Source organism: Canis lupus, chromosome 8, assembly GCF_011100685.1.
Source record: "Canis lupus familiaris isolate Mischka breed German Shepherd chromosome 8, alternate assembly UU_Cfam_GSD_1.0, whole genome shotgun sequence".
Classification (NCBI taxonomy): Eukaryota; Metazoa; Chordata; class Mammalia; order Carnivora; family Canidae; genus Canis; species Canis lupus.
In genome coordinates, this window is record NC_049229.1 from 32,826,616 (window position 1) to 32,848,492 (window position 21,877).

General features: G+C 39.9%; 1 long non-coding RNA gene across 1 annotated transcript in view; it reads right to left on the minus strand.

Moving 5' to 3' along the window:
* Positions 1-557: 557 nt before the first annotated feature.
* Positions 558-21,877, minus strand: part of LOC102154529 — a 47,416-nt gene continuing 26,096 nt past the window's right edge. Inside the window, exons 3-4 of the long non-coding RNA XR_005362880.1 lie at positions 3,963-4,182; positions 558-1,045 (exon numbers count right to left, since the gene is read on the minus strand). This is a non-coding gene — a long non-coding RNA (uncharacterized LOC102154529). The remainder of the gene's footprint in view (positions 1,046-3,962; positions 4,183-21,877) is intronic.

Here is a 21,877-nt window from a genome sequence, read left to right on the forward strand (position 1 = left end):
AAATCCAGTGAGGGTGAGGCTCAACAAAACCAAATGTCACAGGAAAAATGAGAAAGAATCAGATTACTGGTTCTTGGGCTCGGATGAAACAGTGATTTTATTAAGGAAAAACTGCAGAAGTCATGGATATTGTGGGTAGCATTTTCCCTGGTAGAGTGTCTAGCACAAACCTGTGAAAAGGCAATGTGTGTGTGTACTCCATGTTTATGTTGTTCAGGTAAGCAAAGAAGAGACATGATCTTTAGAACCGAAGGATGTGAGAAAGTAAACAGCTTTTGTTGGAATTAGATGTTAGGTGGAAACCCTTTACTACCAATATAGAAGCTATAATCATTCCATGCATCAGTAGTAGTCTTTATAGTATACAGTACCTCTTCTACATGGTGTAAATAATTTTACCATGATGCAGCCATGGAGAAGGAGGCATCATTAGTGAGAGGGATTCAACTAGGCAGCTGCTGGCTTGTATTAAAAGAAGACATGTAATGAATGATTGGGAAGAAGTTGAAAACTGCAGGTTTATTTGCTTACAATTTTTATTTTTTGTTAGTGGAGGATCATTTTTGCTTTCTAAAGCATTTGATTGACTTAAAGTAGCTCTTCTCATTAAGTAATCTTTAAATTAACCTTCAACCATGTATCAGCAGCTGTACGATGAAAGCAAATGCATTATGTATTACAGTTTTGGATATAAGTTCTGAAAAGCCAACTATCGTTCTCAACATCAAAGAACGCCCCTTATCAAGGGCTTGGCTGAGAGGATAAGGCACTGGCTATTTACCTTATGACCTCCGTTCCAATCCACATCGTATTGCCAGTAAAAGGAGTTTTATGATCTCAGCCCCACACAGGTAGATGGTAGTCCATATCGCCAAAACGCAGATTGGCAAAACTGGAATTTTCCTGCTTAGGAGAGACCTAAGGCTGAAAAAAGTCCAGAGACGTGCAAGTGAAAAAGCATCCAGCTCATATGCCATCCTAGAGATGGCAGTCTTCTCAACTGGACGAGGTGGCTCAGAATAGCAGTCTGGGGATGCGCTCCAACCTGGCTTGCAGATAAAGAAATCTGTTTTCAGAGCTTGCAATTCGTCCAAGTCTATTTTTCAAGCCAACGCCTCCTCTCCAAACTCTCCCCTCCCCCATTACCCTCCTTCCAGAAACAAAAAGCAGAAAGTCAACCAGAAGGATTTTTAGGATGCCATTTGCAGAACTAGTGTGATGGTTCTAATCTTTTGAAAGGATATTGCATTTGAGCTGGTCTGTTTCGGACCTTGCTTTTTAAAATTAAAATTAAAAAGAATGAGTTACTACATTCTTAACATAGTCATTTAGATTACAGTTAACTATAATTATAGTCACACCTGTAGTGTTGTGTTCACAGGAAGGAAACCAACTACATCAACTGTAGGAAAAAGTACAGTCAGTAAAAATACTTCAGAGCAATTTTAAAATTTAAAAAAAATTGGGGGGACACCTGGATGGCTCAGCAGTTGAGTGCCTGCCTTCAGCCCAGGGCGTGATCCTGAGGTCCTGGGATCGAGTCCCACAACAGGCTCCCTGCATGGAGCCTGCTTCTCCCTCTGCCTATGTTTCTGCCTCGCTCTCTCTGTGTCTCTCATGAATAAATAAATAAAATCTTAAAAAACAAAATAAAATAAAAATAAATAAAAGAAAATTTAAAATCAAATTACTAAGAGGCAATGTAGTTTGTATTTGACAATAAGTAGGAGTATATCCATCCTAAATGTGCAACATCTTATTTTAAACAATCTCTCTTTGATTTTGTACATTTGATCACTTCTTTTATTTTTCAGTTCACTAATTTTGTCATTTCTAGGGTCCTTCCAAGAAATATTTTAATAATTGTGAAGTTAAATAGTTAATACACATAGAGAAAATATCTATTTGGTTTAGGAAGAAGGGAGCATTCCAACATCGGTTATACAGTATATCCTTTACTTCCAAATGTGGATTGATAAAAATAATCTCTCTTTAGCTGTAAGTTAGAACACTCAGCCAGGCAAACAAGGTGAGTCTCTCAGTACCATTAAGAACTTGTTCTCTATATGCAAATATTAAGTAAGTTCAGCTATTTTAAAAACCAAGGCGTATTTCCTGAGTGGGGTAGGGTGCATTGCTATGGGTTTATGTTTCTACTAAAGGAAGACATCCCTCACCTATAAGATTGAAAGATGACCCCACCATCCATGTGAAGTCTATTCTCCTTTCCTGTGTATAGTGTAAAGTTGGAGAGCATTGGAACCTGAGTCTAGTGCAACTTGCTCAATGGCTCAAATGGTGGACTCAAAGGAGACAGGTTGGTTGGCAGGGGGGTTGTCTGGACACAGAAAGTTGCACGAGGATCCAGATATTCCAGTCCTTGTGTCTGGGAAGCAGATCCCTTGATTTTCCAGGAAGTAGTTAGTCCTTGGTGCCTGTACCATTAGGCTAAATGGGCTTCTCTCACACACACACACGGAGGGGAAAGCCGATGAAAGGATACAAATTCAACAGCCCTTTATTGTCAGCAAACAAAAAGGGGCACACATGTGCCAGTTTATAAATTACTGTTTTCATTAAAAAGGAGTTCAAAAATCAGGTTCCACTTATCATTGTTAAAACCTTAAATTTTTTTTAGCCGTATGATTTCATTATATGAATTACAGAACAGTAATAGAGTAATATTACTCTTAAGCCAACTCACTTAAATTTAAGACATTCAAGACCCAATAATGCATTAGGTTCTTTAGTTCAAGTTATGCAAATAATATACATTTTTTATTCAGCTTCCCACCAGGTTATACATGTATTATAAACACAACAAAGACCTCTTTCTTGTACAATATATTACTCAGAAGCCGGTGAAAAATAGAAGCCAAAATATTGTGAATTACATTCTCAAAATGGTTTGGCTTTGTACGACTAGCTGACATATTTTAAATGCTAAAGAGAAGCTGGGACTGGAAAGGGAAGTGTTGACTCACTGTTACCTACTACTGTTGTCATTCATACTGATGTTCTTCAATGTCTAAATCAGATTATTATCTTTATTTTCTTTAGAGTGGAACTAGCAGACCCAGCTTTGCTACATTTGGTAAATCAGCAGGGGGAATGGTCATCTCAAAAAGACAAAAATAAAAGAAGGGACTGAAACTTAACATAAATTACCATGGCTGTCCCTGAACTCAGAACTGGAGAGAACCTTTTTATTCTCTTACACAAAGCTGATGATGGAAGTCGATGTGTATTATTTCACAAGCATTGTTTCTTAAATATTTTGTATGGTTGCATAATGTAATGCATACATTTTTTTCAAGATACAGCCACTGACATATTAATTCCATTTAGGCTTTAAAAGACAAAAAAAACCCACTAAAGTTTAGAAAATTAGAAATACTGGGTTCTGTCATATGACAAAAACAGTATTTACGTTATTTATAGACTTAGCCCAAGAAATTAGATGGTAGGTGGTGAGATAGCTCTGTGTCCTTCCTAAGATTTCCATGTTTCCATTTATGTCCAATGTAATCAACTCGTGACTTGCTGAAGTGGATAAAATTAGCAAAATAATAGTAATGATGACATGGATTTTTCAGAAAAGTGAGCATAAGCATATTTATGTGTGTCTCTGAAATATACAGACAAATCTCATTATAATTTCACGCTTTAAAAATATCCCTTCACCGAGGGGGTTTTATTGTTTATGCTGAGCAAACTGAAAACAAAAATAAGAAAAGCAGAAAATAAGAAATTCGGTCCTTTGGCTTCATGACGTAACATGAGCTCTGTGGGAACGAGGGAGCATTCCTTTATACTTGTATGCAATCTGAGCTCAGTGGCTTTTGAAACTCTGAAGTCCTCCACAAAACTCTTTCCTCCCTTTTTTCCCCTAAAAAAAGAAAAAAAAACCCACCTCAACTAATTTATATAATCTCATCAGCATTTCTAACAGAAATTCTCACCTCAGATTCCTTCCTGCGATACAGTGGGTAGAACCAGTCTCTGGAGGACTTGGCAAATCACTCTCAGCCGTTCCTTCAAGTCAACAAGTGTCAATCAGCATATAGTTCTTCATATGTGACAAAAAGGGCCGCGCTGGATGGCAGGCAAGCGCATTTTAAGATGGTGCATCATCTGTTTTGATGTTGCCAGTCTGCCCCTGAGTCTGTGGATGGCTTCTCTCTTAACAAAATATAGGCACAGAATCACATTTACTGTCATGACACATAGCAGTACTGATGATTAAAAGATTAAAAATTGCCCTTCCTCAGATTGCTATTAAGAATTTTAAAAAGACTGTGAGGTCAGAATTATTTCTTAATTGCATTTCACACCTGGTTAAGATAGTGTCTACAGCTGCAAGGAGATGAAAGGAATGATTGATCCTTGAAAAGAGAATAGGTAGGGTAAGCATTGGAAGCTTGAGAGCAAGGCACACTGGGGTGAAGTGAAAAGCAGAATTCACTTTTGGTAGAATTAATTTCTTGCCAGCATTTGAAAAAGAGGAAGGTAGCTCTAGAAGCAGCCTTCATTCTCCAATCTGGCTGCAAATCCCCCACCAAACAGTCTCACTGTAAACAGCAGATATTTTAGATGCAATTAGACTTCCATGTGCCATGCAAACAGCTGGGAAGAGTTTCCAAAGTTTTCCCTTTTTAATTTGGGTAGAATACTAAGGAAATAAAATATCCTGACAACTTCTAGCGTTGTCTTGTGACTTTAAAAAAAAATCAGCCTGTGAAGTATCACTGCTCTGTTTTAGTCTAATGCTACTTCTATCTTTTATCCTTTTTAATTAGAAGGCAAATTCTCAGACCGCCAGGCCTAATCCCTACACAGTGGAACAAAGCCCAGCAAAGCCTTTGAACACTGTTCAGCCGGGCAGCACAAACCCTAGTAACTGTTGGCAGTAGGGGCAGGACTCTGACCCTCATCTCAGCCATTCTCCTGCAGCTCCTGATGCTCCCTGCCCTTCAGAACCCTATCTGTTGTTCTTCTGTTTAGACTGAAAAGACAAAAGAGGAGACAATGTGGGAAACCTAGAGGATTGGCTAGGTAGGATGCGGGGCGCTAGTGATGGATAGGGGCAAGTAAATGGAGTTTCACGGGAATGGACACAGTGGGGAGAATTGGATCACCAGATTAGGTCTTTAGGTTCAAGAAATTTCTTCATCCCTCACTAAATCTTTTCATGGACAATGCCACTTTTTAAACAATTGTTGCATTTCCAATTACTCCAGGAGTGTTCAAACAAATGCCCCAAACCCTCCATGAAAAGTTTGCTCATATTTTAAACTCGCCAGATGAAAATCAATAAAACAAATACCCCCAAATCAGTGGCAGACACTGACATCTCCAAAGTATTTACACTTGTAATAATATTTGAGTCAAGAGCATAATTTGAGCTCACTCAAGCAAAACATGCAACTAGAGAGAAACGTGAATTTTCAAAGCTAATGGGAACAATCATGAATCAAAAAGCCAAATTCCAAGTATGCAAATATGAAAGAGGATTGTTTGCATTTCCTACTCTGGCTAACTGTGAATTATTTCAATAGTGGAACAACAGATGCTGCAAACTCTTCCAAATTTTTCTTAGATGGAGCTACGTATATGTGGGAATTCGGTCTGCTGCCAGGATTTTTTGAGAGTTGTATCAGGATTTCTGAAAGAGATATGCATTTTCTGTTTTTTGAAATATATGGGACAGACATTGCAAGGAAAGCAGGGGAAACCTTCCCACCCCCCCCCCCACCCCCCCACACACACACCGAAACTCTTTACTGGAAAGATTTTTAGCTGTCCCTCAGACTCTTAGACACAGCAGGTTTCACAAAGCCACTTTCTTTTTTCCCCTTCTCATGTCTGCAGAAAAACCCATATATGTAGTACAATACTTAACCCAATCATCATGGCTGTCTTTGTAACCAAATATAAATTGTGTTACTGACCTGGGTTTGGGTGATTAAGAGGTTAATTTAAATCAAGGCAAAGGATTCAGTCAGCAGTTTAGATGAACGATGGCCAATAAATATGTGCCTTTTATCGTGTAATCTCAAATTCAAAGTTAGGGTTGAGCCACTTTTAAGGAAGCTCCCATTTTTAAAGCTCTTAGTGTGACGGATGTAGCGAGTTTTATATTGAAATTAAATATGATTTGGGAATCTTTTAAATGTGAGCTTTACATTGATTTCTAGCATATTTATCTTGAGGGCATAGGTTTATCTTTTTAAAGGATGGCAATGTATGTATTATAGTCCATTTCTATATAATATCTATTATTCAAATGACAAATCCAGTATCTTCCCCAACATTCTCTATGCTGTGTCAGCAGATCCTTTCTTCAGGTCAAACAGTGGTAAAGTAGGTGAAATGAACGAAGATAATCAAATACAACTAGACATAGTGTTTCACAAAGGATGATGCAGCATTATTGACAGTCTTCTTTCAGACTGCTTCTGTGTTGTCCGTACCTTTGATATCTTCCAAAAAACGTACAACGTGCAGCCACCTACACTAATGTCCTTTAAACATACCTTAGCTTCATTTTTTTTCTTTGTCTTATTGAAAATGGTCTGAAAAATTAGGATACACTAAATATTTCAGGGGCTCGAGGCAGTGATCACATTTTCCAAATAAAAATACTTTGAAAAATTCAAAAATATTCTTTGAAAAGCTAGAAGCCTTTTAAAGAAATGGTCTAAATGTCTGCACACATTTCACCATCTAATGCTCCAATGGAAATGATCAATAAATGTTTGCATAAAAAACAGTAAATGTATTATGCTTGTGTGTCTTTTAATAATCACTGGAAATCTTTACCCAGTGGGAATTATTTCTTGTTGTCCTGCATACACGTGCTATCTTTTGCAGAACTTCTTTTGAAGTTCTGTGGATAACATGCTGCAGTGACATTTAATACTACATTTCCAAAAGAAGGTTCTGGAGACTCAGAGAGTCCTAGAAATGCACACAGAAGCAACAATCAACACTCTTCCCATAAATCAAACCTGGCTTCACTTCCATCAGGGAATGTCTTTTGTGTTTGTTTTTGTTGCCACATCACTGTCATCTACCTACTTACCTTGATCATACGTATGAATTAATTTTATTAGAATATAATGTGAAAGAATCTAGATCAGTGAAAGCCACAGCTTTTGAAAACCGCCTTTTCTTTTAAGAAACTATGACTTGCCTGAACACTGATAATGCAGTGTACCTTGTTATCTAATGTGTTTGAATATGCTCATTAATACTCATTAGAGTGTGAAAACTAAAATATCTACCATATTTTCTATTTTTCCCTTTCTTAGAATTCATATAATTTAGTTGTACATATAGCTGTGAGTGGATAGGGCTGCCAAGGTTAAAATATTTTTTGTGTGGCTTAGTTCTTGTTATTGTTATTCAGTTTATTCCACTGAATTAGGCTTTCTTTACCAAGAATAAAACCTTAGAGGGTTTCTGAAGCTTACAATGTAAATGACCACAAATACTAAGCTCAATCAAAACAAATACTAAACAACAACAACAACAAAAAACCAAACCCCAAAAAACACAAATCCCACCCTTAATTCTGTATTCTGATCCATCAGTGACTGTATAACTGTATCATTAACGATGTTCTCTAACTGGGGAAGTCCCTACCCTAGAGTGTAAAGGATCAAAGAAAACATTCTTTTCTGTCTGGTACACTTAGTAGTCCTGCCTCCCAACAGTGGGATAAAAGGAACTTGCTAAACTGTTGCCATTTTGCAACATCTGCTATAATTCCCCTAAATCCAGATTTGTCTGACACAGAGAGGCCTGTTCTTACATCATTGCCATGTGACAGTATAACACCAGTCACATCAAGCTTGAGGATTGCAGCTTCAGGCTATGATAATATGAAGAAAACCTTTTTGCCTAGGGCAAAACACTTGTAACAAAGTATTATTCATCTGGCCAATTTAAATCTTCTCTCAAAAAGGTACCCAGAAACATATGCAGTATGCCTTTGTAAAAGGCTCGAGCAGCTCATAGGCAAATGACCTGAACCAAGACTACAAAACCTAATGTCCTGATTAATTACTGCTAAGCGGCTCTGATACACAGAAAAGAGAATGCTGGTACTAATCCTTAACCCTGTCCTACATTCTCAAAATAGCCAAAACACTGCTGACAGTTAGAAAAACAAACCTGTCTATGTTTAAAAAAAAAAAAAAAAAAAAGTCATACATTATCACTCAATGCCCTCTACCTAATAAAACCGGAGGCAGACAGATTAGGGAGTTACTAGTCCAGGGGGCTTCTTGGGACAAGGACTCCGCCTCACAGAAAGAAGACAATTTGATTAGGGAGGAAAAAGTACCTAACAACCACATAACAATCCCCAAACAGAAATATTTAGGGTATTCTTATTTTTAGGGTTCAGCTTCCAAGAGATTGAGCTTGCTTGGCAATTGTTCCGTAAGAGTTGAGCAACCTGGGATCCCTGGGTGGCGCAGCGGTTTGGCGCCTGCCTTTGGCCCAGGGCGCGATCCTGGAGACCCAGGATCGAATCCCACGTCGGGCTCCCGGTGCATGGAGCCCGCTTCTCCCTCTGCCTATGACTCTGCCTCTCTCTCTCTCTCTCTGTGACTATCATAAATAAATAAATAAATAATAAAAATAAAAAAAAGTTTTAAAAAAAAAAAAAAAAAAAAAAAAAAAAAAAAAAAGAGTTGAGCAACCTTAACACAGCAATGCCTTGCTGATTAACCTGGAGCAGAGATTGCTGTGCTTAGAATTTTACTAGGAAGGGGTGTTTGAATTTTTTTACCTATAAAAATAAGAGGATGCTTATATTTCACCTTAAATATCAGACATGTTAGATTTCAAACTATTTGAATTGGAAAGCTATCTTGGCTTCATCAACCACTCTCAAATTACATCTACCTTTATTAATAAAGCAGACTTCTAGAGTCCTTGTTATTTTTGCTGAGCAAGAAATAAATGGCTAAAAGAAGAAAGTCCTACATAAGGGAGAGGGAAATTGCTTATCTTAGCAAATTTCTTTCTTTCTTTCTTTTTTCTTTTAAATCAAAAGGTCTCTAAAATGCAGCTCATCTTATTATCAGCCATAATACTATTATATTATAAGCAAATAGAATTTAAAAAACTTCCATTGGACTTTATGTAAAACAGGGCACTTCAATAACACTAATTCAGAGCAAATAATGATCTTGATCTATTTGGAATACTGTTCTTAATCTGACACTATCCTACAGGTACACCCTCACCCGAGTTCTAGGAAATAGCAAGGAACAGGGAAGCCAACTGAGGCTGGGGTTCTGAAGGTCCAGCCTAACTAGGGTCAGGGTCATTTTACCTCTAGGTTGCCCCCAGTGCAAAGGAGAAGAGACATATTTTCACAGCAATGCAATTGTTATCAAGTCTAATTCCGTTTCAGATTTTCAAGAATATTTCTATGTGTGAGCACATAATTTGCAGACACAAGCATTTTCACGTGCCATAGCTACCCGCACATTGTTTAACAGACTGTATAGGAAATAGGTTTCCCACCTATTTGGACTAAATGCTGATGCTGATCACTGGAAAGAATGCATGATGTCAGTTCAGCATCACAGCCTGAGTTTGGATGGTCTGTGCCGTTTTAAGATTTTATTTATTTATGAAAGAGAGAAAGAACGAGTGGATTAGGGGCTGAGGGAGAGGAAGAGGGAGAAAAGGAGAGCTGGCCAGGAAGCTCGACATGGGGCTCAATCCTAGGACCCTGAGATCATGACCTAAGCCAAGGCAGATACGTAACAGACAGCCACCCAGGCACCCCCGGGTCTGTGCCGTTTTTAAAAGTATATTTCTCTTGTCAACCCCTTCTCCTCCCATTTCCCACCTTTTTTCTCTGCCTCTCCCTTCCTCAACTGGTCCCCAAGGGATACACTTTGATTTCCCATCATTCCTCAAGCCCCTTCTTTCTGAATTAGGGTGACTCACCTTTTCATTAATGAGGGTTCAACTTTGGAGTCACTTCATCTTGGTTTATAACAAACCCATAATTCTGAGCACCATCTGCTCCTGGACATGATGACCTTTGATAGAGATTGTCCTTCCTGAAACTGAAGCTGACTCTATTCAGGGCAGAGTAAAGAACCAAATCTTGCTGCGTTTCAGGACTGGACATCCAACTTGATAATCCTTCGGAAGTGAAAGAACTGCTATATTAAAATACTGCCAAGATTTGACACCATTTAGAGGGAACCTCTCCTCTCAGTTAGTTGCAGATTTTTTTGCAGATTAAAAAAGATAAGTTTGAAAATCACTGCCCTTCTTGGAATTGAACTGAAATGTTATTAAGGATTGAAAAGACTCAAGTAATTCCCTTTATCTGGTCTCCCTTTTACTTATCAGTTTCCCTAAGGTGTGGGGAGTATAAAGGAGAGCACATAAATTTTGTGTTAGAGAGATCCAGAGTTCAAACCTGGCTTTGACTTATCAGCTGCATGGCCCTGAGTGAATCACTTGATGTCTCTGAACCTCAGTGTCCTCAGCTGTAAAATGGGGCTAAAAGTGGCCTATTACACCAGGTTGCTTGGAAAATTCAATGAGATAATGAATGTAAAGCAACTTCTTTAACCAACCTCAGCAATCCTATTAGGCATTATAATCTCCATTTCACAGAGCAAGGGTGAATGATCCAGGAAGGTTAAAGCACTTTCCAAATGTCACAGTCACATCACAGGTGTTTAATAAGTGGGGACTATTTATAATCATCAAGCCAAAGAGCGTGGGTTCTCACCTACCTCCAAATAACTGAGGGCCTTTGCTCTTAGGGGCGAGGCAGCCTAACTTCCTTTTTGACTAGCTCTTCAGAGACCTTGCCAAGAAAGCACAAGACAAAGCAAAACACCTTCTCCTCCGCATTTACCAACCTGCCACTTTGCAGTAGACCTTTTTGAAATTTTACCTCTTTTACCAACCCAACAACGCTTTGAGTTATGATCTCTTTTCACTGAGCAGGATCCAGTGCCCGAGAAACGTTCAGTTGCTTGCCAAAGGTCGCACGCGTTCATTATGGTGGATCCAGCTTTGTCAGTCCCAGCCTCTCTGCCCTGGGGGCCATGCTCTTTCCACTTACTGCCCTCACTCACTGTCCTTCTGCTCAGGGACTCGGGGGCAGAGAGTGCTCACGTGTTGGAGAAAGAATGGTTAAACCTTTGGCTGGGGGGGGGGGTGTCCTCTCCAGCAGGTGCCAGGAACCCCCAAGAGGTCCTCTATAAACTCAGGAAAACTACAAGGTTTTCTGGAATGAAGTTTAGATAGAAACGAATCTTAATTTCTTAAGTAAAATTAGAAATCAGGGTTAAATTACTAGCTCACTAAACAGAAAGGACAAATGCAGGAGAAGGCATTTCAAGGTTTCGCAAAAGAAAAAAAAGAAAAAAGAGTGACAAAATTACAAATTATTTCCAGAAGAAATAGGGACCTGAAAGCATATATTTTTAATTGTATGTACGCTAAAATGATTTTTAAATTTGCATATTTAAAGATCAGGTTCATAATAATAGAGTTACAATTGCTGATTCCCACTATTCCTCTTTCTCTTCCATCTCAAACTTCATATCCTCTCTGTCTCATTAGGGACTGTGATTAGAAGACAGAGAATGAATTGAAATGACTCCAATGGGTAGGGTATATCCCTGCCTTCCCAAAGATCCTCAGGTGATTAAAGAAATGGGCATATGAATCATCTGGGGATCTGGTTAAAATTCAGATTCTGGCTCAATAGGTCTTGAGATGGGACGAGACCTACCATTTGGCTTTGCCAATAACAAGCAAAGAGCTCAGATGACATTAGTGCAGACAATGAATCAACTCCGTTCGATCGCTTGAGAATGTCCTGGTTGAAGTCAGGCTGCTAACTCTATATCATAAAGTATTGCTCATTCCCAGACCTCAGAGGAACCCTACCCGGAGATTGTACACAGCAGACGGGTTCGGCCCACAAATTAGAACAAGCTGTTCAAGTTAGAGAAGGTAGGCAGCCGGCCGCATAGATCCCCACCTTTCATCAAAAAGGTCAGGAAAAGAGAGATTTGTCAGTGACCTAATAAGCCCAAGTCATAAACTCTAGATAGGGACCAGATCCTGATCCTCTTAAAACCACATTTCCTATTCAATTAGAATGTAAAAGGTGAACAATTGGCTGTTGGTAGGACTCAATGGATAGATGCTGGTACTGTGAGTTATCAGAAAGGTACTGTGAGTTATCAGAAAAGGCAAAACTAGAGCAGACCAAGTACAGAACAGAGAGAGGGAATGGGAGGGGTAGAGGGCTTCCCTCCCCATTCTCCTTTTATTGTGATTTTTCTGGCCACGGCCAAGTGAAAGAGACTCAAGTGGGTGAGTTACAAAACCGGCTAAGATGAAGGACATGAATTCTGCTGGAGGGAGCCGGAGGGAACTGTAAGAAGAAGGCAGCCACACTTGGAGGTAAAGCAGGCTTCGTGGGTGCTGCACAAGGGCTGAAATTTTGGCTGTCTGCAGGCAAAAGAGGGGCTGGAACTGTTTAAAAAAAATTTTTTTTTTTTAAAGACCTGCTACATCCTAGTAGCTAGGCCATATATTGTCATATGTTAAAAGGATCACCCAGGGGCAGATTTGGCTTGAAGCTGAGTTGAGAATATGATTGAGAACTGGAAAGGTTCTCATGCCCATTCCCTGGAAAGAGTGAACTACATTCGACTGAAACCCACCTGCCCTCCTCCTCCCAGGTGGGAGGGGTATTTAACAAGGCCAACATGGTCCTGTGATTTAGGGTGTCCCGGTGGGGAATTTGATGGGAGGGTACCAACATGGATCGGTTGCTCTTGTCTACTAGCAGGACTCTCTCTTGCACAAAAGTTTTTAACTTTTGGCTGAATGGGCACATGAGCCTATGTGAAAGTACTATGTTCAAGTGTTCTATTAAATAACAACCAATTGTCTTCAATTCTTAAAGAGCAAACGAAAATCATTTCCTGTTAGCTATTAAAATACATGCTTTCTTATGAGACTCGCAGACCTGCTTCCTGTTTTCAGAAGTTGGACAGAGGGGGTGGCAGGAAAGTAGTGTCATTGTAAAGCCCTGCGATTCACCCCCATTTTGGCCAGCTACCATTTCACGTTGCTAATGCCCCCTTGAATCTGTTAACATTTTTTTCCTGAAAACTTTCTTAGTGGATGCGAAGGAAAAAAAGGGGGTGGGGGATAAAGGCTACTGTCAAATTGATTAAGTGAACGCTCATTAGAGAAAGTAACAAGAGGTGAAATCTGCATATGCATTGCAGAAATGTGTCTGATCTTGCTAAGTTGTAAAAAGACAAAAGGGCTGAAAATCTCCCTAGCTGGAAGTACTTGAGGGAGAACTGGGGGAGGGGAACGTTCTCTCAGAGTGACTGTCCTTCATAAACACAGGCTAGAGCAGCCACAGTCTGCAATACTTTGGTATATATTTGGAACTTTCTTTTCTAGAAATTTCTACTACAAATATAAACGAATTAACCTGACTGTTCCTAGAATACACTGGTCACTCCATTAATTTATTTTAATCTGAATTTTATTTCCTCCTTTTCCTTCCACTCCTCAGGAGATCTTCCCCCCCACCTCCCAACCCCATATACAATATTCTATCGTACCAGAGAACCTAAAGCGGTTGGTTTCATGTCACTGGGGGCATAAACTGTTTCTGTCCAGTGTAGAACAGATTTTTTTTCTTCCTCAGTTTAAAAAGAAAAACAGAGTCAACTATTTTTGTTTTGATTTTTGTGGTTGTCAGAGGTGGGGCAATCCTTACCAAAATTCTCCCTAGCTTACTGGCCTAGACAAAAAATTTAGAATGAGGGTCAAGGCTCTAGGTAATCAATATTGATTTTGAGCAGGTCCCCTGCTCGCTATAAAGTGGTCAGCTTGGTAGTGTAATTACAGTGAACTGTTAAGCTGGTAACTAACTTAAGCAACACTTTAAAAAAGACAACATATTTCTAATTCCTCCCATCTGTGGGAGCGGCCTAATATTACAACTTTAGAGTGACGCTCATGATTTCTGTTAGTATGCATTTTTGTGGACAAAATTTTGTGGACAAAATTTCATAAGTAATGTGAAGTGTGGTGGTTCTATGAATGTTCACTCTCATGCATTGCTTTGATTAGCTTTCTGCTTTTCTACAAACATCTCGAACTCACCTCCTCCTCTCCAGAAACCTAATCAGAAAATTCCTTACTGAAAGAGATGATGGTGTTGATCTTAACCTGGAGAATGAACAGACTTCAGGGCTTAGTCTGAAAAGGCAAGGTAGATAGTGACTTCCAATGTGCCTCAATTGACACAAACCTTAATTTAAAAAGTTAAAAATAAGAAAAGCACAAGCTTGACATCTCCTAGGTTTAGAAAAAAGACAGCCTGCATGAGGTGTGGACCAGATTGTCCTGAAGATTTGAAAGGAAATGAACAATAATAATAATGCTTTGCCAGAGGATGTCCTTTGAAATATCTGCAGATTGCAACAAAGCGATTCTTCCCATATGTGGGGTTGTCTGGGCTGTTTTGCACCATTATGTGCTTTGGAGATCCTTGTAATTACAAATTTAAGACTTAAATCCTCAGTTCTTCTTTATATTTCTAAACTACCCCCATAGGTATATTTACTTCCTCCTTTTGTCAAGCTTAACCATTTCCAATTACCTCAGATTCTAAAGGGAAATGTGATGGTGAAATTCCTGCACTTGTAATGACATTTATTAATCTAGTTCTGGTGAGAAATGTTGAATGTCTTGCCTTCCCAAATCATACATTTTAATTCCAAACACACCTCCAAAGAAAATTGACATTGTTTAATTAAAATGAGGGTGCACATTAATAAGAAAGGATATCATTTTGTTATTTATATATAATTTTATTTTGTTAAAAAAATGAACAGAGGCTGGTAAGTTCCATAATTGCCCTCCACGGCGAAGGAATAAGTGTAGGAGAGAAGAAAAGCACAGTAAGACACATATGTTAGTAAAACACTCCTTAATACTACACAAGCTGTAGAAAATGCTACTTTGCATTTGGTCCTCAACATGGCTAACTGCAAGCCATTGAGTAAAAAGTGCACCTTTTAAACTAATTCCTTGGTCAGAAGATAGAGCCACATCTAGAAACCTCCTCATTAATATGCTATAATGGTCAAGTAAGAGATTAATAGCAAAGTCACCTGCTAAAGCAACCAGGAACCTGTTGATTAACAATAAGCCTCCAAAAATAAGGTACCAGATTGCAAAGCAAAATCAAGTCTCAGGGCAACAAGTGCTTCTGTAATTTATTCCTTCTTTATATGAGGGCATAAAGCTCCCTTTATAAACGTGTTTTCCAGGCCCTGCTGTGAACTGTAGGTGTGAGCTTTTCAGCTGATTTATTAATTTTAGTTTCAATCAACGTGTCACCTGCAGACACAAAAATGTAGGCCTCACCACAGAAAATACAATTTAAGAGAAAAAAAAAAAAAGAAAAAGAAAAAACAGGGCTTTAATTCAAAAAACTCTGCCAGCATTTTTTTTAGATGAACACTGGAACGTCTATTCTTTGAGATCGAAAATAATTCCCAGCAACATAATTAAAAAAAATCAAAATTAAACATTTTTGTCATACTTCGAAAGTCAGCCTTAGACCCAGGAAGAGTAACATGAGGCTGCCAAAACAATCAGTTCCTCTTGTCAGTAGGGGTACATTCTCCCCAAAGAATCGAATGAACAACAAGTCCCCTGAGCAAAATGTGCAAAAAATTCTCAATTAGTTGTCTTTATTTAGTGAGCTCTATGGGGTCCTCAACCACACTATAGAATTATGGCAAGAAAGCTGAGCTCTTCACCAGCTTATTAGCATTCTCAGAGGGTCGGAGTGCTGCTGATAGCAGGCTGTTGCCTCCAAGAGCTGTTGGTGGGACCCCTACACTCCCGGGCTTTGTCCTTTTGTCCTTCTAAGCCAGCAGGAAGTACTGCCCTATGTTCAGGGCATTCTGGGATACCTTCATTCCATTCACAGTTTGCATTACCGACAGGGCCCAAGTCTTTGTTACTGACTATGACCATCACTGTTGCAGGTTTAAATGAAAAGCAAAAGCAAGCTCTATGTATCAGTCAATTGTAAATGCACGTTTAGGAAGTAGCCCCTTCCAAATGAACATCCTTGTGGGGCTGGAGTGACCCTACACGGCCAAAACCCCATAGGAAATCCATGTTCCGGGTTATAATCTGGCTGCTTTCTTTCGTCCCAAAATTATGCCAAGCGAGAGAATAGATAAACAGGAGCGGGTTAGTGAATATTTCCGATGGACTTCAGCGGATACATTTTACAGCACTCCCTTACTTACCCATCTCCCCACACCCACAGCCCACTCACCCCTAAACACTCCTGTCCCAAAGAAAAGAAAACAAGAAAGATGAAAACTGAAAATAAAAAAAGAACTGGCAGCAAGTATTAGAAATGCCTTTTCTAAAGAAGAGGGTATTTGCTGCTTTAGGGAAAACACTATCATTGACTAAATTAACAAGTTGCCTTATCAACTGCCATAAGCCTTGGAGTCTAATTAATTTAGTACTGATCAATAGTCCTGAATGAGGCATTGATTTCTGCCCGCTCGAAAGGGCTGCAGCTGAAATCACTTTCTCCGACCGCCACACACACACACACACACACACACTCACACACACACAGGCATCCAAAGCTTATGTACTATCACATTAAGATTTTATTTCACTCATTCTATATGAATGTGGATTTCCCGCAACCGACTGTAAATGAGAAAATGGAATAAAAAGCAACTTTGAGAGTAAGAACAGTTTTACTAGCAAGTATGAACAGAGCTTGAGCACTCCGTCCCAAACTTCTTCTACCTTAGAAAATGTCTTTTGAGTGAGATAAAACATTAACAACAAAAAAAAGGAAAACTGAAGTGCTTTGCTTAAAATAGGTAGTAGATGCTTTCATTAGTCATGAGACATGCACAGAGGGCTTGGGTTATTCCTTTGTCTCTTATTTTTAGAATGCTGATGATACTTTATTAAAAGTATTCTGATCCAAAGTAATAATAACAGTAATGCTATCTGGCCAAGGGCAGAAGCAGATGGTGAGCCTCTGATAAGAATGAAAACATGTGACAGATTTGTCTTCTACTGCTGGGGTTGGTGGGCTAGGGGTGGGGGCGGGGTAAGGAGGGCTTCCCATTCCTCCCCCCACCCCAAATTCAATGACTATATTTGATAGTATTGGGATGAAAGTAATTCAAGCATTTGACTTTCTAATTTTGAGCCGTACTGACAAAATATGTAGCCTTTTATGACATGTATCTTAGAAAAGGTCTAGGTTTGAATTAAGCTTCTCATATCCTTCTATGGCCGTTTCTGCGCGTTTGCTCTTGGGCCCCTCCCTGTTTTTGTGGTGGTTCATTTCCATTGTGCCAGCCAGCTGCCCGACCCTCCTGAAAAATCTTGAGGGTTTTCCCCTTAGGCCTGGTCACTGGGCAAGTATTCCTCTCGTTGTTATTACTGGAAATAAGAAGTATGGCCAAACTCTCCAAATATGCTAAAGATGATGCTTCAGTTCTGACCACAGGGAAACAAGATAACGAAGAAACTTGTTTATCACAGAAGCTATTTTCTATTCCATAAGTGTCACCTAAAGAAAAGAAGAAAGAAGAAAGGAAAGGAAGAGAGGAGGCTGAAACACGGGGAACTGCCTTCTTTCACAGGGTTAGAGAAACTCCCCTAAATGATCAAAACGAGACAGAATTAATAGTCTCTTCCGTGCATTTTTTAATATAAATTGGCTTTTTGAAACTTTCATTGACATATATATGTATATATATGTGTGTGTGTATGTACATATATAAACTATATAAAACTATATATATAGTATATATATATATATAAAACTATATATATATAGTTTTCCAAAGTCCCAGAGAAAGTCCTTTCCTTAATCTCTTTGGGGCCTCCATGAGTTTCCATAGCACTTTACAAAAGATCTTTATTGAGGAAAGGATTGGACAAACTTTCCTTATATGTGTGGCCCACACCATTAATTGCCCCATCTCCTTTGGTAAGGCCTTATTCCTATGTAAATACCCTTGCATAATGTTACAGGCTATTGTTAGGCCAGCGCCAGTCAGTCGCCACTTATATGCATTTTTATTTCAATCCGCTGCTCAGAGAATGAAAAGATGTCTGGACTTAAGCTGTTTACCAACTGGGCCGAAGCTGCAGAGCGGCAAAACTGAAGAAAGCCCCGAGCAACTGCAGAAACAAGCTTTGACAATGCGAGCGGCCATTTTCAGTTGAGTTATTAACCCTCCCTGAAACTCTTCTAAGCTATGCCTCCTTTAAAGAACAAATGTGCTGAATCAAATGTGAATGAGCCAGAACTATTAAGAGAGAAATCCCCTAAAGAACCATTGAACGCAACATAGGTTTGTAATCATTTTGTCTCAGTTGCCTGCTACCAACATTATCAAGGGTGAGAATGCTGGCTCAGTTGTGGGTTGGCTCGTAATGAAACAATGGGGTGGGACAGGAAAAACACACACGCAAACAACACACACCCAGCGTCAGAAAACAGTGTGCGAGAGACGGGGAGACTGAGTTCATCGTTCACCACCAAGATCTGATACTAATTTGGTCACTGAAACACAGGCATCCCTATGCGGAGCATCGGCAAAAGGCTTCCAAATGCAAGCGTCGCTCCCTCCACACTATAGGGCCCCCTACGTTCTTAAATTGCAAACATGATATAAGTTTGACTTTATAGTTGTGAAGATCCGAGGGAATGAGCCACACGGAAATAAAGGAGCAACATTCTACTAAAGGGTGAGGGCTTTTTCCTCTGCAAGATGTGCTGCAGGCGACGAACGTCGTACCAATTTAATGGCACCGCAACCCGAGTAGTGTGGTATTGGCCTGAAGAAACTCTTGACTATTTGCATGCTTATTAGAATCCAATGAGCGCTTAATAAGTGCATATATGTGACAGAGGAAACATCTCATTGCATAGTTAGTGCTACAGGAAAGACACACGCGCGCGCACACACACGCTGAGGAAAGCAGTCTTGAGTTAATTACCATCACAATGCAATCAAGTACAACAGTCATAGCTGAAAACCGTTTCTATTAAAGCTGCTAGACTCAACCTTGCCTCCGCAGGTCAGCTGCAGCACTGATAACCTTTCCAGCAGACAAATACATGTAACATTGCCTCATCTAATTAAAAGCTCAGGGAGGTGTAGAAAAATACCAGCACATTGAATCCAAGCAAATGAGCGCTGCCTTCGGCTGATGAGGCTACCATATGCTGCTGCTGTTTACTCTGGAAGGAAACTGAGTCACTTAACATTTCAATAGGTTAATCAATTGACAATTAAATGGAGAAATTGGTTAACTCTGAAAACAATTAACATGACACTCCATTAAGTACACTTTCTAATTGCCACAGCTGTGAGTGGAAATTAACGTGCATGTTAAAGCATCTAACTGGGGTGGCACTGTTTTTTGTGTTTCAGAGAACGGAATTAGCTGAAAACTCGGGTTTTATTTTATAGATTAGACAGTAGGAATTCTATCATCAACTGCAGTTTTAGCAGAGGGGAGCTATGTATATTTTGTCATTCTTTTAAGGACTCACTTCAAGTTGTTGAAATATTTAATTTGCAATAATTAATTAAAATAGCCTAAACCCCTCCTACCAAATTACGGGTTGGCGAACAAAATGGGAAACCTCTCCCTTTGCCCATTTTGTGGACAGAATTACTTTGCAGGATCAGGTATATTTCAAGATTTCCTTTCTAATTAAACAACGCAACACGCAAGTCTTAAAGTCAGAATTTCTGCCGAACATATCTGCGAATGGTTTGTGTGATTGTTGGCCTGTGTCCCTAGCCTTAATATACAACAGTAACAATAGTGTTTGTTAATGACAATTTTAAGTTGGAGGATTTGGATTTTTACAGGCTATGACACATGCTTGCAAACAAGCAGGCAGTCATTAAGACAAAGAATATTCATTTACAAGAGAGGTGATAATTTAAGCAAATCATAAATGTTGCTGATATATATTAAGTGCTAAATAAATATTTTTGAATGAATGAAAATCATTTATTATCTTATATAACCCTCCTCCTCCCCTGCCGCTTCTGGTAGCACATAATGGATAGGATACACAAAAACGGATAGGATCAATCCTACTTGGAGGGGCTGATGTCTGTCTGGCAGCGAAGTGGGAGAAGAGCATTTAAAAAGAGAAGGTAGGGGGCGCCCTAGCTGGCTCAGTTCGTGGAGCATGTGACTCAGATCTTGGGGTCCTGGGTTCGAGGCCTATGTTCGGGGTAGAACTTCAAACAAACAGAGGGCAAAGGATGCAGCTGGTGTAGGAGGGGAACACTAAGAAGACAGAAGATGTTCTGGTTTGGGCATCTGGCTAGATGGTGATGATTAATCAGTATAGAAGTAACGAGGAATAATAGATAATAGATATTGAATCTACTGTAGAACATGTGGAGTTCAAAGTGCTGTAAAATATGCAAGTGCAGATGTCAACTAGACAGATCAATCGAAACTCATGGGCTAGAGATATTTAGGAGTTTGTCAGAATACATGTGGTTGCTAATAACATGAAAGTGGAGATTTCACTTCCATTTGTTCTACACAGAAGAAGAACAGGAAGGGGCTGAGGACAAGGCCCCGGGTAATACCAGCATGCTGGGGTGGACAGAAGGAAGAATCAGCAAGGGAGGCTGAAAAGAAGTCAGAAGAAAAGGAGAATAGGAGAGAGTGTCCCAGAAGTCTAAGGAAGAGAGAATGACTCCTACTCAAGGCATCTAGTAAAAGGAGGGCAGTTTGGGATCCCTGGGTGGCGCAGCGGTTTAGCACCTGCCTTTGGCCCAGGGCGCGATCCTGGAGACCAGGGATCGAATTCCACATCGGGCTCCCGGTGCATGGAGCCTGCTTCTCCCTCTGTCTGTGTCTCTGCCTCTCTCTCTCTCTCTCTCTCTGTGACTATCATAAATAAATAAAAAAATTTAAAAAAAAAGGAGGGTAGTTTGGAATACCAGTGTCCTCGTGCCTGCTGTTTGGTTGGTGTGAGGAAGGCCTGAGTCAGAGCACAGTCCCCATGAGTAGTTAATGGGAGGTGAGGAAGGAGAGGTGTGGACTGTGAGCTACTCTGAGAAGCTTTGTTATGAGGGACAGAGTGGGCAGGAGCTTGAGGACTAGAGGGTGTGAGGGCAGATTTGTTTGTTTATCTCTAAATTTGGAAATGGCCATGGATTGGGCTATCTTTGAAGGATCCAGAATCGGAAGATGAGATTTCCGACCACTGAGTTCTTTTTATGTGTTGTTGTTGTTGTTGTTGTTGTTGTTGTTGTTGTTGTTTTTAGTCTGGGAGCTTCAAAGAGAAAAAAGTGATTTTAGAATTATTGCCAAGAGGGCTGGAAGAGGGATGTGACTGAAGGTGGAGGGGAAGGATTACCTCTGAGAGGCTAGCTGAGATTGGATACAATGTCTTGTGGTCACACTCACTCATATTGCAGTGGGATTTTCTCTAGGGGGAGGCCTTCATTCGTATATTTATTCATCCATCCAACAAATATTTATGCCTGGTTGCCATGTGCCCGGCACTATTTTAGGCCAGCAGGACACAGTGATGAGTAAGACAGTCATGGTTCCTGCCCTTAAGGAACTAGAGAGTTCCTGAAAAGGAATCAACCCAGAGGTCAAGGATCTTGGTGGAAGAACATTCTAGGAGTTAGGAGAATGGATTCCTTGAGGTTGAAGAACATGTGTTGGGATCCCTGGGTGGCGCAGCGGTTTGGCGCCTGCCTTTGGCCCAGGG